The sequence below is a fragment of the Schistocerca gregaria genome, chromosome 8, assembly GCF_023897955.1.
Source record: "Schistocerca gregaria isolate iqSchGreg1 chromosome 8, iqSchGreg1.2, whole genome shotgun sequence".
Lineage (NCBI taxonomy): Eukaryota > Metazoa > Arthropoda > Insecta > Orthoptera > Acrididae > Schistocerca > Schistocerca gregaria.
In genome coordinates this window covers 502,781,504-502,795,525 of record NC_064927.1, presented here as the reverse complement: position 1 = coordinate 502,795,525, position 14,022 = coordinate 502,781,504, and the positions used below count along the sequence as shown (strand labels likewise).

The following is a 14,022-nucleotide window of genomic DNA, read 5'->3' as shown; positions in this document are numbered from 1 at the left end:
TAAGATGATAGAGATGTCATCCCCCCCCCCCCCCCCAGGAATAAATTCACCCCCAAAAGTTTTACCCTCCCCCACCCCACTAAAAACCCTTATCTATTACATGCATTCTCTTCAGTAACATGATATTATATATGGTTAACTGTGGCTGGTGAATTTTCTGAATTTTGGGCACGACATCAGGAATTCGGCCTATAAATTGCAAGATGCAGTTGTGCCAACACCTTGCAGCTAAGAGAGCTCACTGCGCTGGGGAAGTAGGGTCAACTCATAATAAAGTGCGAACATGTCGAGATGTTTTGAATTAAATGTTACTGAAGCTACCAGATAACCCGAAAAGCTAGTTCCCTTCTTTTAAATCCGTAACTCCGCCCAGAACATATTCACCTTTTTCTGTGCTGTGACAGAAGCACTTTTCATTCTGGTTCCAAATTTTTACTCTATCATTATTTTGACATTAGACCGCCATAGCTTCGCTACCGATGTAAATTTTTGTTGAGTCGGGCGACGACTAATGGTGAGTAGTTCCGAACTTTAACGTCAATTCTCAAACCACTGCCTGCATATTATATGTTGGAGCATAATTCCACGGGTATACTTGCATGACATCTACATAACAAATATGGCCATACATGTGTTACATCGACCTGCATTATGAAAATGTTATGCTAGTACATCAGCGGAATTTCGCTCTATGGCACACTTCACATGCATCCAGTTGTTTCAGAGTCAACGTTAACGTTTAATAACGTTTGAAACTACTCATCAGCAAGAAATTTTATACATATGTGACAGAAACCTCAATGAATAATAATAGTAATTTCATGCGATGATACTTCATAGAAATTGATTAGAAAATTATTATTATTATGTCGTAAAATACATCAAATAGTCTCTGAGGTTATATTACTTGTATTAACTTAATTCTTAGTTGCAATAAACTAAAATAGTAACATTTTACCATAAGACATAACTGTAGTTTAGTAACAGACTATCGTATGTTAGCTGGACAATATCCTTGCTTCACTGGGCAGAATACAGGTACGGTAAATAAAAATTGTGATATCAAATGTACACCTAGACAGCATTTCTTAAGTCGATGATGGTAAAAAAAAAGTTTATTAAAAAATACAACCGCATTTAGGTACTTGGAAAACTGTATGATGAATACAGTGCTCTCTTGTAAATTATTTATTCACAACCGGCTTCGGTCATGAACTGTCTTCATAGTGGGAAAATATCTTTTGCAAAGGCAACATCACATAATATTCATACTTTTAACCATGTAATACAGAACACTGATGACTCGAAAAACGTAAGAAAAATTAGTACTCAGTATTGCAGTACTGGTTCAGACAACAAGAACAACAACAACTACAACAACAAATAGACTTCTTGCTACCTGAGCTAGTCCTGTAATGCTGAGTACTTATTTTTCTTACGTTTTTCGAGTCATCAATGTTCTTTTTTTTCTCATAGTTAAAAGCATGAATGTCATATGATGTTTCCTTTGCAAAAGATGTCTTTCCACTGAAAAGATAGTCCACGACCGAAACCGGTTGTGAATAAGGAATTTACAAGACCGCACTGTGTTCATCATGCAATTTTTCCGTACATGTTGATGCTGTTAATAGCTGTCTGAAAAAAATGTTTTCTCATATGTGTACTTGATTGTCACTCTGACAGCGGATGTCAGGATGTCCAAGACTTACAGGACAATTTAAGGGCTCTAAAGGTCATAACTAACCCTCTCCACTCAGTAATACAGAATGGCAATATCTCCGAAGGTGCAGGGAATCAACTGTTCAAAAATATTCAAATGTGTGTGAAGTCTTATGCGACTTAACTGCTAAGGACATCAGTCCCTATGCTTACACACTACTTAACCTAAATTATCCTAAGGACAAACACACACACCCATGCCCGAGGGAGGACTCGAACCTTCGCGGGGACCAGCCGGGACGTAACTGTAAACGAGTTTTACGGAGAGCACTGCATCACATGCGGCAGAGCTGTAGACACTGATAAAGGAAACGATAGCATGGCTTGACGCAGCGCAAGAGGTCTGTTGGAGAAAGGCATCAAACTGATAAAATGTCTGGCAACAAAAATGAAGCAACCAGAAGACAAGGTAGAACGTCAATGTACACTACAGGCCATTAAAATTGCTACACCAAGAAAAATGCAGATGATAAACGGGTATTCGTTGGACAAATATATTATACTACAACTGACATGTGATTCATTCCCACGCAATTTGGGTGCATAGATCCTGAGAAATCAGTACCCAGAACAACCGCCTTTGGCCGTAATAACGGCCTTGATACGCCTGGACATTGTGTCAAACAGAGCTTGGATGGGGTGTACAGGTACAGCTGACCATGCAGCTTCAACGCGATACCACAGTTCACCAAGAGTAGTGACTGGCGTATTGTGACGAGCCAGTTGCTCGGCCACCATTGACCAGACGTTTTCAGGTGGTGAGAGATCTGGAGAATGTGCTGGGCAGGGCAGCAGTAGAACATTTTCTGTATCCAGAAAGGCCTGTACAGGACCTGCAACGTGCGGTCGTGCTGAAATGAAGGGTTTCGCAGGGATCGAATGAAGGGTAGAGCCACGGGTCGTAACACATCTGAAATGTAACGTCCACTGTTCAAAGTGCCGTCAATGCGACAAGAGATACCGAGACGTATAACCAATAACACCCCATACCATCACGCAGGGTGACACGCCAGTATGGCGATGACGAATACAAACTTCCAATGTGCGTTCACCGCGATGTCGCCAAACACGGATGCGACCATCATGATGCTGTAAACAGAACGTGGATTCATATTAAAAAAATGGCGTTTTGCGATTCGTGCACCCAGGTTCTTCGTTGAGTACACCATCGCAGGCGATCCTGTCTGCGATGCAGCGTCAATGGTAACCGCAGCCATGGTCTCCGAGCTGATAAAGTAGTCCATGCTGCTGCAAACGTCGTCGAACTGTGCGTGCAGATGGTTGTTATCTTGCGAGCGTCCCCATCTGTTGACTCAAGGATCGAGACGTGGCTGCACGATCCGTTACAGCCATGCGGATAAGATGCCTGTCATCTTGACTGCTAATGATACGAGTCCTTTGGGATCCATCACGGCTTTCCGTATTACCCTCCTGAACGCACCGATTCCACATTCTGCTAACAGTCATTGGATCTCGACCAACGCGAGCAGGAATGTCGCGATACGATAAACCGCAGGCTACAATCCGACCTTTATCAAAGTCGGAAACGTGATGGTACGCATTTATCCTCCTTACACAATGCATCACGACAACGTTTCACCAGGCAACGCCGGTCAACTGCTGTTTGTGTATGAGAAATCGGTGCCGGCCGTTGTGGCCGAGTGGTTCTAGGCGCTTTAGTCTGGAACTGCGCGACCGCTACAGTCGCAGGTTCGAATCCTGCCTCGGGCATGGATGTATGTGATGTCCTTAGGTTAGTTAGGTTTAAGTAGTTCTAAGTTCTAGGGGACTGATGACCTCAGATGTTAAGTCCCATAGTGCTCAGAGCCATTTGAACCATTTTTTTGAGAAATCGGTCGGAGACTTTCCTCATGTCAGCACGTTGTGGGTGTCGCCAATGGCGCCAAGCTTGTGTGAATGCTCTGAAAAGCTAATTATTTGCCTATCACAGCATCTTCTTCCTATCGGATAAATTTCGCGTCTGCAGCACGTCATCTTCGAGGTGTAGCAAAATTAATGGTCAGTAGTGTAACTTCGTACTCGTACTTACTGTGAGAGGGTATGTGATGACTAGAGTTGCAAATCTCTATGGCTGGTATAACGGCCTTCAGACTGCATAGGTGTTGTCCTTATTTAGTGTTACTACCAGGCCCGGAAAGGTACACTATGTGATCAAAAGTATCAGCGACCTCAGTACTCATTAGACATCGTGAAAGAGCAGAATGGGGCGCCCAGCGGAATTCACGGACCTCGAATGTGGTCAGGTGATTGGGTGTCACTTGTGTCATACGTCTGTACGCGAGATTTGCACACTCCTAAACATCCCTAGGTCCACTGTTTCTGATGTGATAGTGAAATGGAAACGTAAAGCGACACGTACAGCACAAAAATGTACACGCCGACATCGTCTGTTGATTGACAGAGACCGCCGACATTTGAAGAGGGTCGTAATGTGTAGTAGCAGACGTCTATCCAGACCATCACACAGGAATTCCAAACACCATCAGGATCCACTGCGAGTGCTACGACATTTAGGCGGGAGGTGAGAAAACTTGGATTTCATGGCCGAGCGGCTCCTCATAAGTCACACATCACGCCGGTAAATGCCAAATGACACCTCGCTTGATGTAAGAAGAGTAAAGGTTGGACGATTGAACAGTGGAAAATCGTTGTCTGGAGTGACGAATCACAGTACACAATGTGGTGATCCGATGGCAGGGTGTGGGTATGGCGAATGCCCGGTGAACGTCACCTACCAATGTATGTATTGCCAACTGTAAAATTCGGAGGCGGTGGCGTTATGCTGTGGTCGTGTTTTTCATGGAGGGGGCTTGCACCTCTTGTTTTTCGTAGCACTATCACAGCACAGGCCTACATTGATGTTTTAAGTATCTTCTTGCTTCCCACTCTTGAAGACTAATTCGGCGATGGCGATTGCATCTTTCAGCACGCTCGAGCACCTGTTCATAATGCACGGCCTGTGGCGGAGTGGTTACACGACAATAACATCCCTGTAATGAACTGGCCTACACAAAGCCCTGACCTGAATCCTATAGAACACTTGTAGGATGTTTCAGAACGCCGATTTCGTGCCAGGCCTCACCGACCGACATCGATACCTCTCCTCAGTGCAGCACTCCGTGAAGAATGGGCTGCCATTCCCCAAGAAACCTTCCAGCACCTAACTGGATGTATGCCTGCGAGAGTGGAAGCTGTCATCAAGGCTTAGGGTGGACCAACACCATATTGAATTCCAGCATTACCGATGGAGGGCGCCACGAACTTTTAAGTCATTTTCAGCCATGTGTCCGGATACTTTTGATCACATAGTGTAGATGCTTTCACGGGTGATAGCATTACTTGTTCCAAACAAGAAACTTCATATGGATGTATCCTCTATTCCGAATGGTTTCCGAGATAGAACACATTTAATATCACTTTTGTACATTTTCCTTGAATAACTCGAAAACCGCACCCTCCAGCGAAAACGTGTCGCAGTACAAAATTAAACCATATTAAATTTCCTTCAGGAAAGGTAGTATTCATTTTTTTCTCTAGAACTAATGGTTTGTGCGAAGAGAACGCGAGAATGTTGAAAAACTCGCTCGACGCTCGTGGGCTCTAGCTTACTTAGTCTTGTAGGCCAGTTCGAGGTAGCATATTGAGGGAGCAAGTTGAGACGAACAGTTTGATACGGGACACTTGTGGTCTATCAAGTCAGACAACTACCTCAAATTGCCTACAAAACTGAGTAAGCTACAGCGCATGCGCCGTCGAGCGAGTTTTTCAACATTCTCGCGCTCTCTTCGCACAAACCATTAGTGCTGGAGAAAGAAATGAATAGGACCTTTTTTGTAGGATATTTAATGTAGTTTAATTTTGTACTGCGACACGTTTCCGCTGGAGGGTGCGGTTTTGGAGTTATTCAAGAAAAACGTACAAAAGTGATATTAAATGTGTTCTATGTCGGAAACCATTCGGAATAGGGTATACGTCCATATGAAGTTTCTTGTTCAGAATCACTAATACTGTCACCCCTCAAAGGATGTACCTTTCCTACTGACTCACCTTGTATGTAAGAGGAGCGAATATCGTCGGATGTCGAGCGATGTTTACGAAGGACACTGAGATGCCGCGTTCTCGCATGAGTCAACATCACCACCACCTGACACACTTTGAAAGTGGCTCGTTGCCGATATCTGTCCAGCCGACTGGTCGAATCGTGCTATATCCAAATCTGTTGGGTATTCGGATCTGGTAGTGGTCCGATGTCGGACAGCATGGGAGCGTGAGGGCAGAGACAATCGAAATCAAAGGTCTGGTCGACTGTATCTGACCATCACGAGTGAGGATCGCCACACTTGCGCGTCCCATCCGAGAACGCGTAAAGGACTTCCTGACACGTTCTGTCGCATCCAACTGTGTTGGTTAGAGACTGGCAGGAACTGGACCAGCGAGTTAGCAACCCTTGGGTAGTCTGCCACTAACATCATAGCACAAAAGAATAGGTGTGGAGAGGTGCCGTGATTGCGAAGCATGGACTGCTCATGAATGATGTGGCGTTATCTTCGGCGATGAACAGCGGTTCCGTACTGCCCTCAATGACTATCGTTGGCGGTATGATGGTGACCTGTGGAGAGGTCCCATTCTCCCGGTGCAGCGGTGTAAGTCCTGGCGTCGTGGTGTCGGAAGCAGTAGGGTGTGACTGCAGATCACAACTGGCAGTTATTGAGTGAAATCTGGCGGCAAAAAAGCACATTGAGGTCAGCCCGCTTCCTCATGTGTTACCTCTAACCGTACAGCATCGTGGAGGCCTTTTTCAACAGAACAGTGCTCTTCCACAAATTGGTCGTTTCTCTGTGTATCTCTAAGAACTGTTTGCCTGATATAGAGGTACTCCGTCGCCAGCAAGGCCCCAAGATTAGTCCCCGATAGAACTTGTTTGAGACCGGCTCGGTCCCCGTGACAGTATTCAGGGTATTAAGCACCAGTTACAACAGTTGTTGGTCGGCTTCTTTTGTAATGACCAGAATAACATAACCGGTGCCATTCCGTTTCCTCCTCTTCTTCTAGGTGCTTCGCCTGCTTTATCAGGTAGCCCGCTGATAGAGTGGAGAATGGCTGCGCCATTTTCTTCTGCCTCGTCGTCCGCAGCTCGTGGTCGTGCGGTAGCGTTCTCGCTTCCCGCGCCCGCGTTCGCGGGTTCGATTCCCGGCGGGGTCAGGGATTTTCTCTGCCTCGTGATGACTGGGTGTTATGTGATGTCCTTAGATTAGTTAGGTTTAAGTAGTTCTAAGTTATAGGGGACTGATGACCATCGATGTTGAGTCACTTAGTGCTCAGAGCCATTCTGCCTCGTCTTGCGGTAGGCTACGTTACTGTTGTGGGGGGACACCTATACGTATAGACACACACCTGCCAACAAACAAAACAATGATTTGTTGTTTTTGTTTTTGTGGCCTTGAATCCAGGGGTTAGTTTGATACAGTTCTCCATGCTACTCTATCCTGTGTAAGCGTCTTCATCTCCCAGTACCTACTACAACCTACATCCTTCTGAATCTGCTTAGTGTATTCATCTCTTGGTCCCCCTCTACGATTTTTGCCCTGTACGCTGCCCTCCAAAACTGAATTGGTGAACCCTTGATACCTCAGAACATGTCCTACCAACCGATCCCTTCTTCTAGTAAACTGTGGCACAAATTTCTCTTCTCCCCAATTCTATTCAGGACCTCCTCATTAGTTATATGATCTACCAATCTAATCTTCAGCATTCTTCTGTAGCACCACATTTCGAAAGCTTCTATTCTCTTCTTGTCTAAACTATTTATCGTCCATGTTTCCCCTCCATACATGGCTACACTCCATACAAATACTTTCAGAAATGACTTCCTGAGACTTAAATCTATACTCGATGTTAACAAATTTCTCTTCATCAGAAACGCTTTCCGTGCCATTGCCAGTTTACATTGTATATACTCTCTACTACGACCATCATCAGTTATTTTGCTCCCCAAATAGCAAAACTCCTTCACTACTTCAAGTGTCTCATTTGCTAATCTAATTGCCGCAGCATCACCCGACTTAATTCGACTACATTCCGTTATCCTCGTTTTGCTTTTGTTGATGTTCATCTCATATCCTCCTTCCAAGACACTGTCTATTCCGTTCAACTGCTCTTCCAAGTCCATTGTTGTCTCTGACAGAATTACAATGTCATCGACGAACATCAAAGTTTTTATTTCTTCTCCGTGGATTTTAATACCTACTTCCAATTTTTCTTTTGTTTCCTTTACTGCTTGCTCAATATACAGATTGAATAACATCGGAGAGAGGCTACATCCCTGTCTTACTCCCTTCCCAACCACTGCTTCCCTTTCATGCCCCTCGACTCTTATAACTGCCATCTGGTTTCTGTACAAATTGTAAATAGCCTTTCGCTTTTACCCCTCCCACCTTCAGAATTTGAATGAGAGTATTCCAGTCAACATTGTCAAAAGGTTTCTCTAAGTCTACAAATGCTAGAAAGGTAGGTTTGTCTTTCCTTAATGTATCTTCTAAGATACGTCGTAGGGTCAGCATTGCCTCACGTGTTCCAGTATTTCTACGGAATTCAAACTGATATTCCCCGAGGTTGGCTTCTACCAGTTTTTTCCATTCGTCTGTAAAGAATTCAGTTTAGTATTTTGCAGCCGTGACTTATTAAACTGATATTTCGGTAAATTTCACATCTGTCAACACCTCTTTTCTTTGGGAATGGAATAATTATATTCTTCTTAAAGTCTGAGCGTATTTCGCCTGTCTCATACATCTTGCTCACCAGATGGTAGAGTTTTGTCTGGACTGGCTGTACCAAGTTGTAATGGAATGCTGTCTAGTCCTGGGGCCTTGTTAAAGTGCGCGTCATTTATGACGGTGGCCGAGTGTAGGTTCGTTCTGCGCGTCTGACGTCACAAAACACAGTCAGCCAATGAGCAGAGAACGACAGTGGCAGACCTCGACTGCGGTGCAGAGCACGGACGAGTGTCTTCAGTTTTAGAAACGTGCAGTCGTAAATAAAGTAATTGAACGAAAGCAATGTCTTGATAGAAGAGTTTCTTTTATAGAAAGTTTACCTTCTTTTATAGAAAATTTGGGAAAAGCATTCTTTATATTAATTGGTTCATATTCTATTAATTAATTAATCCAAACAAGCAATGAGCGTTCTAATTCAGTCGATAGCAAGGAATTGTGTTTGTATCACTCTCACTAACCGCTTTTTCGCAATAAAAAACAGCCGTAATTGTTTATTTCCTATTGTACTGCGATATTTTAATGTCCTCCGGAAGATATATTGAATTACGAGCTGCGTTAGCGTAATGGTTAATGTGTATGGCTGCTGAACGAAAGGTTCTGAGTTTAATACTTCATTAGTGCTGAATATTTTCTTTATTTACAAACAATATCGAAGTGTCTTATTTCCTGAATTTTATTCGTTTGAACGTAATTTTCAGAAATTTCTAGTGGCAACTAAAATCGACCATACGGAAAGTATACGCTATGGGCTTTTACCTCTGCAAACTCTTCAAAATTTTGTGCAATGGTTTACTACATCTAATGCTGCACAATAACTGCGTTGAACATCGAAACAAAATTAAGTCATTTATGAGGGGAAGGTTTCAGTCAAGAAGATGTGTAAAAATAAAATTTTTGGGCGAAATAGTTTTTGTGAAATACACTCCTGGAAATTGAAATAAGAACATCATGAATTCATTGTCCCAGGAAGGGGAAACTTTATTGACACATTCCTGGGGTCAGATGCATCACATGATCACACTGACAGAACCACAGGCACATAGGCACAGGCAACAGAGCATGCACAATGTCGGCACTAGTACAGTGTATATCCACCTTTCGCAGCAATGCAGGCTGCTATTCTCCCATGGAGACGATCGTAGAGATGTCGGATGTAGTCCTGTGGAACGGCTTGCCATGCCATTTCCACCTAGCGCCTCAGTTGGACCAGCGTTCGTGCTGGACGTGCAGACCGCGTGAGACGACGCTTCATCCAGTCCCAAACATGCTCAATGGGGGACATATCCGGAGATCTTGCTGGCCAGGGTAGTTGACTTACACCTTCTAGAGCACGTTGGATGGCACGGGATACATGCGGACGTGCATTGTCCTGTTGGAACAGCAAGTTCCCTTGCCGGTCTAGGAATGGTAGAACGATGGGTTCGATGACGGTTTGGATGTACCGTGCACTATTCAGTGTCCCTTCGACGATCACCAGAGGTGTACGGCCAGTGTAGGAGATCGCTCCCCACACCATGATGCCGGGTGTTGGCCCTGTGTGCCTCGGTCGTATGCAGTCCTGATTGTGGCGCTCACCTGCATGGCGCCAAACACGCATACGACCATCATTGGCACCAAGGCAGAAGCGACTCTCATCGCTGAAGACGACACGTCTCCCTTCGTCCCTCCATTCACGCCTGTCGCGACACCACTGGAGTCGAGCTGCACGATGTTGGGGCGTGAGCGGAAGCCTAACGGTGTGCTGGACCGTAGCCAAGCTTCATGGAGACCATTGCGAATGGTCCTCGCCGATACCCCAGGAGCAACAGTGTCCCTAATTTGTTGGAAAGTGGCGGTGCGGTGCCCTACGGCACTGCGTAGGATCCTACAGTCTTGGCGTGCATCCGTGCGTCGCTGCGGTCCGGTCCCAGGTCGACGGGCACGTTCACCTTCCGCCGACCACTGGCGACAACATCGATGTACTGTGGAGACCTCACGCCCCACGTGTTGAGCAATTCGGCGGTACGTCCACCCGGCCTCCCGCATGCCCAGTATACGCCCTCGCTCAAAGTCCGTCAACTGCACATACGGTTCACGTCCACGCTGTCGCGGCATGCTACCAGTGTTAAAGACTGCGATGGAGCTCCGTATACCACGGCAAACTGGCTGACACTGACGGCGGCGGTGCACAAATGCTGCGCAGCTAGCGCCATTCGACGGCCAACACCGCGGTTCCTGGTGTGTCCGCTGTGCCGTGCGTGTGATCATTGCTTGTACAGCCCTCTCGCAGTGTCCGGAGCAAGTACGGTGGGTCTGACACACCGGTGTCAATGTGTTCTTTTTTCCATTTCCAGGAGTATAGTATCGTAAAGTGTGCCAAAGCAGTCGAAACACCATGTGTCTGCACAGGTGAGCAGTGCAATGTTGACAAAATCGAGCACATCGCGGAATGCGAGGAGCTCGTCTCTGTAGCAGCGAAAGGGTTAATGCAGCCGTGGTGGCTTTACTTCATAAACTGCGCTCTTCCCCCTAAACGTAAGTTTGCGAACTATACTATGGCGCTGCTTCCCTTGGCGCGTACAACTGGCAACGCAGCAATCTCCCGCGTCTGGGCGAGCATGAGCGAACCGACAAGTTAAAGAATTGAACTATAATTACATAACACTATTATTTTCGAGGCGATAATTAAAGTTTTGTGAGTATCCCTAGAAGCTATTCAGTGTGTTCACAAGCGGCAGGGGAGTTGATCAACGCTCTGCTAGGAAAGCGCGTCAGACACGGGATGCACTCAGCCCGCGAGTAGGCGGGGTGCGTCGCGGGTAGCGGAGCAGGCGGCGGGAGGCGCGGCGCTCCCGAGAAACTCACACCGCGCGGCGCAGCGGGTGGCCCACTCAGGGACTGCTCGAGAGCGTCGGACAGAAGCGCTGCTGTCAGGCGCCAGTAATGCGCCGGGAGAGCGTGCTGCTGAGGGCGGAGGGCGGAGGGCGGAGGGCGGAGGGCGGAGGGCCGAGGGCGGCTACTGCACGGCTCAAGGGCCGCTGTGGCCGGCGCTCTCCTCTGCTCCCGACCTCACTGTCCTACTCCCACTGCTTCGCTACTTTCCACCTTTCCCTTTCTTCCCTTCTTCCAAATTCTCCTTCACGTCTCTCTCTTTGTACACTACTGCCCATTAAAATTGCTACACCACGAAGATGACGTGCTACAGACGCAAAATTTAACCGACAGGAAGAAGATGCTGTGATATCCAAATGATTAGCTTTTCAGAGCATTCACACAAGCTTGGCGCCATTGGCGACACCTACAGCGTGCTGACATGAGGAAACTTTCCAACCGATTTCTCAAAAAAATGGTTCACATTTCTCTGAGCGCTATGGGACTTAACATCTGAGGTCATTAGTCCCCTAGAACTTAGAACTACTTAAACCTAACTAACCTAAGGACATCACATACATCCATGCCCGAGGCAGGATTCGAACCTGCGACTGCAGCGGTCGCGCGGTTCCAGACTAAAGCGCCTAGAACCACTCGGCAACACCGGCCGGCACCGATTACCCTTGACGCTGCATCACAGACAGGAGCGCCTGCGATGGTGTACTCAACGACGAACCTGGTTGCACGAATCGCAAAACGCCATTTTTTTATATGAATCCAGGTTCTGTTTACAGCATCATGATGGTCGCATCCGTGTTTGGCGACATCGCGGTGAACGCACATTGGAAGCGTCTATTCGTCATCGCCATACTGGCGTGTCACCCGGCGTGATGGTATGGGCTGCCATTGGTTACACGTCTCGGTCACCTCTTGTTAACATTGACGGCACTTTGAACAGTGGACGTTACATTTCACATGTGTTACGACCCGTGGCTCTACCTTTCATTCGATCCTTGCGAAACCCTGCATTTCAGCAGGATAATCCACGACCTCTTGTTGCAGGTCATGTACGGAGCTTTCTGGATACAGAAAATGTTCGACTGCTGCCTTGGCCAGCACATTCTCCACATCTCTCACCAACTGAAAACGTTTGGTCTATGGTGGCCGAGCAACTGGCTCATCACAATACGCCAGTCTCTACTCTTGATGAACTGTGGTATCGCGTTGAAGCTGCATGGACAGCTGTACCTGTACACGCCATCCAAGCTCTGTTTGACTCAATGCCCAGGCGTATCAAGGCCGTTATTACGACCAGAGGTGGTTGTTCTGGGGACTTATTTCTCAGAATATATGCACCCGAACTACGTGAAAATGTAATGACATGTCAGTTCTACTATAATATATTTGTCCAATGAATACCCATATATCATCTGCATTTCTTCCTGGTGTAACAATTTTAGTGGCCAGTAGTGTATTTCTGCTCCATCACACTGATTTCTTTCCAACATTTGCTTCGACTGTCCGTTAGTGTCTGCCTCCTGTAGCCACTCCTTTCTCTCCTTCTACACGATAACTCTGCCACTTGAAACGTAAGTGCTCGGGCGAACGTGCACGACACCACTTTCAAAGTGCAGGGTGTCTGAAAAAGTTGTATCCGATTTCACGTAGCTGTGTCGTATGCATGAACGAGGACAGAAACTTGCAAGTGAATTTTAACTAAATTGAATCGAAACTAAAAGTTTGTGTTGATACCAGCCGTTAGCAGTTCACGACATTGCCGGCAGGGGTGTACATGGTGCAGCTAACTCTCTTGTTCGCTCGTTCGTTGCCTAATATGCGCTGAGTCGATATGGCGACAAATCAGTAACAAAAGGCTCTTCGTGTTCTGCTTTTAAGCAGGTGCAGTACAGTTACAGCTGTTGAGTGTGATTTCAGCGGAGAGTATGGCACTGCACCTCGTACAATTCAAACACATAGGCGATAGCAACAGCAGCTTCAAGACACTGATGTTCAAGTAACGGAAAATCCACAGGTCGCCCCACTGTGCTCGTTCAAGTCGTGGAGTACAGAAATTTGTGAGAGATAAGTTAGTGAAAACTTTGATCCTAAATGAAATTCTAAAAAAGGTTCCAAGCTTCGTATACTGAGGTGACACAAATCATGGGGTATCTCCTAAAATTTCTTCGGACCACCTTTTGTCCGGCGTAGTGTAGCAACTCGGCGTGGTATGCACTCAATAAGCCGTTTAAGTCCTCTGCAGAAATATTCAGCCACGTTGCCTCTGCAGCGTCCACAACCGCGAAACTGTTTCCGGTGCAGGATTTTGTGCACTAACTGACCTATCGATCATGTGCCATTAAATGCTCGACTGGATTGATGTCGGATGCTCGAACTGTTCAGAATGTTCTTCAAACCGACCGCGAAGAATTGCAGCCGGGTGATATGCCGCATTGTGATCCATAAAAATCTCATCGTTGTTTCGGAACGTGACATCAGTGAATGGCTCCAAATGATCTCCAGGCGGCCGAACATAACCATTTACAATCAATGATAGGTTCAGATGGATCAGAGGACCCAGTATATTCCATGTAAACGCAGCCCACACCATTATGAAGCCACCACCAGGTTGCACAGTGCCTTATTGACAATTTTGAGTCCG

The 14,022-nt window shown here is 46.3% G+C and overlaps 1 protein-coding gene across 1 annotated transcript in view; it reads right to left on the bottom strand.

Moving 5' to 3' along the window:
* LOC126285273 (T-box transcription factor TBX1-like) overlaps nt 1–14,022 on the bottom strand; it is a 431,754-nt gene that overhangs the window by 124,769 nt on the left and 292,963 nt on the right. The gene's annotated exons all lie outside the window — the stretch shown is intronic.